Below are 3,392 nucleotides of genomic sequence, written 5' to 3' on the forward strand. Positions count from 1 at the left end.
AACCACCTTAGTCAGGTGAGGCCAGTGGCTCAGGATTTCTACTTCACTTGTATTGTTCTGCACCCCACCCTCATGTCAAAAAGGATTAAAACCAGGTACTTGCCTATAGATTATAGTACAAAAGGAAAACTTTTGTTATTACTAACTCAACAAGCAGTTCCAGTGTGGGTTTATAGCAGAAGCATCACTGGGAATCTTCTTTCAGATAATCCACAACCTATTAATTTGTATGACTAGTTTCTTTAGTGTTCTATTTTGAATATGTTATAGTTTCAGCAGGATGTGAAAATTATAGCATGATATGGGACCAAGATAAAAGGCTTCTCTGAAAGACTACCTTCTTATATAAAATAAATTTTTTTTGTGATTTTTCTTTTCACAGAAAAAAAAATAACCAGTGGACTTTTGTGTTGTGTCCATGTTTGTCCATCCCCCCTTCCTCCCCCTTTTGCCTCTTGCTACAGAGGAAAAAAAAGAAAGAATGGAAAAGGAGAAAAAATGAAGAGAAAAGCAACCACCTGAACCACTGAGGGTGTCTGATTGTAAAAAATTCCCACCTTATAAAAATAAAACCATTTTTGACAATTTCTGTTTCCAGATTTTTTTAAAATAACAATAAAAAGATGTATGGCATAGAATTAGCACTACAATTACTGCTAAAAAAAAGAAACTGGCAAAACAGAAAAAGTCCTGACTCCAAGTCATATTTAATTATGTTACTTTAGGTTTCTACTTTAATTTTTTAATATTCACCATAATGTTTCTTGCTTTACTTAGTCTTTTATGGGGTGTGCAGTAGCCCCAGTACTGAGCTAGGACCTGACTGTGCTAGCTATTAAACAAACAATAAAACAGGTTGGCTGTGCCACAGACATCTTCAGATCTTTCTTTTCCGTACTTTTGTTTTGGCTGGTGTTCTTGCTACTCTTATGTTAGGAAGAATCTTTACCTGACAAATCTTCTTTACATTTTTACTTAAAGCATTCTTCAAAAATCCGTTTAGTAATCAATTACATATACATCTTTTTCTTAAATCACCATCATCTTGAGACTCACTATTGCATTCTGGCCTCTGGTATTTTGTTATCAATAATATTTCACGCATAATTATGGAAAGGTAAATTTCTAGGGCCAGGAATCTCATGTTCCTCTTTGTATATTCCAAATCACTGTGATTCTCTTGAAAACCTTGTAGCAGTTCCAGAGATAGATAATTTACTGTAGTATAGAATTGGGACACATTTGAAATGTCACATCTGTTCCTTTCCCTTTTGAGGAAACTCAGATGCAAATCAAGCTCTGAGTTATGTACCTTTAGGAAGATCTATAATGGGACAAATTACAACAAATACAAACATGCCTTGAAGTTTCTTCTCTTTGAAACAAGCTTAAACCCTTTAAAATTTGTCATGAATAACTATGACTTGCACCACGTCATCCATTGTGCTCTACGTAGTACTTCTTTCCAAGCAGCAACAGCCTCGAAACAGCCCAGTCCAGAGTAAAACTTTTGTTTTACAAGACACAAGAACAGCAGTCATCTTCCACTCCTCTGAAGCTCAGTTGTGACACAGCACCAGCTCTCCTGTTTTGGGTTTGGTTTGGTTTTTGTTTCTCAATGTTCAAAAGACTTTTCTCCATTAAAGGCATTAACCTTTCTACAACAGCCATAAATTGTTCACTTGTTTAAAGTAAAGCTCTGTTATTTGTGTTGAATGCCACTTCTGTTATAATATACACCCTCTAATTAGCATTATACTACATAAGTCTGTAAAAAGCCTGTGCATTCCTATTTCTTTGTCTTATCCCCTGCATATGCACTGAGTTATACCTTTCCCAGTGATTTACTGTTTTTGTCACAATCTTGTCATTTTAGAGGTCTGTTTTGCTCTACTGTGATTTGGGGCAGAATTTGTGTAAACCAGGGTTTTCAAAGCTTTTTTCCTAGAGGCTTCCTAGAAGGTCCAGATTTTCCTCATATAAATTACTTTGGCACACAACCATAGCAGAGTCAGGGCTTATGCACAGAAGGCAGTCTGGCAAGTTGAAAAAGATTCTGGCAGCATTTCTCATTCTGCATCCTTGAGATGCATTCCTAGCTCCATTAAAATGAGTGACAAAACGAGCTCAGTTCAGCTGAATGGGATTTCTAGTTCCTAAAATTATAGCATTTTGACATGACTTCACACAAAACTCTTCTGCCTGTTTCTAGTACAGCATTCTATTTTTATTTCTTTATGTAGGGGCCAGTTCACTCACATTTTGTATCTTCTGGATAGCCAAGCTTTGGTTTACCATGAGACTCAGAAAATCCCTTTATACATCTAGAAATCTATAGAGCTACAGAAAGGTATTTACTGCAACTAAGCGAATATTAAATTTTAGAGCTAATTATAGAAGCAAGTGCATGTTTGATTAAAGCATGTAGCTCCTGTTCCCAGAGGATCAATGCCAATTTAGTATTTCATGAGGCACTAACAAAATATTGGCCAATCCACGACGAGAGAGGTGAATGATAAATATTTAGTGTGGTGCAAAGCCAAATACAATTAAACCCAGTTATAAAATTCCTTAAAAATATTTATGAACTATTTTGACTTAGTATCAAGACACAAATGCATGCTGTCCAATCTTTTCCCTATTTGCAAGCTTTCAAAGAGGTCTGCAGCTGAAGCAGAACCTGAATGGGAAATAACACATTAATGAAAATAAATCCTTTAACAGAGAAGGCATAAAAGATATTACACAGTTTTGATTACATGTTTTATGAACATTTTTTTTTTTCTTAAAGCATGAAACTAAAAAAGAAGTTGTGTGTCTAGATTTGAAGTTCTGTGCCACCCAGCCCATGGTACAGGTTCACGGGGATACTGCTGATTACAACCCAGCTCTAGACAGACCATCTAGAATCATGAAGATTAGGTACAGATGAACTGATAGCATAGCTGTTTCGACTGGAATTGAAATCTAATTTGTTGTAATGTGACAGGAAGAGATGAAGATCTGAGCAGGCACTATACTTCAGTAAGGAGAAAAAATGTTTTTCTGAATAATGTGCCTGAGATAGGCTTCCTAAAACAGGAATTAGTAAATATGTGTTAGTGGAAGAAGTACTTGGTTTGCTCTGGAACATCTTGCTGGAAGTATTATTGTCTTTGGTAGGACTGTTGTATCTCATACAGCGGTGACATTACATGCTCTTAGGTCTATATCATCTATATCACTGTCTCTTGTCTCTGTACTTGAAATCTGAGTACAGCTAGTTACCCTGAAGGACCTGGCTATCTAAGGAAATGAAGTAATGTGTTTCTCCTCAGTTTTGTAGGATGTGGATAAAAGCTACCAAAGATAAATGAAGTCACAAGGTGCAAAAGGTGAAAGGCAGATTCCAG

This window comes from Falco rusticolus, chromosome Z (genome assembly GCF_015220075.1).
Source record: "Falco rusticolus isolate bFalRus1 chromosome Z, bFalRus1.pri, whole genome shotgun sequence".
NCBI lineage: Eukaryota > Metazoa > Chordata > Aves > Falconiformes > Falconidae > Falco > Falco rusticolus.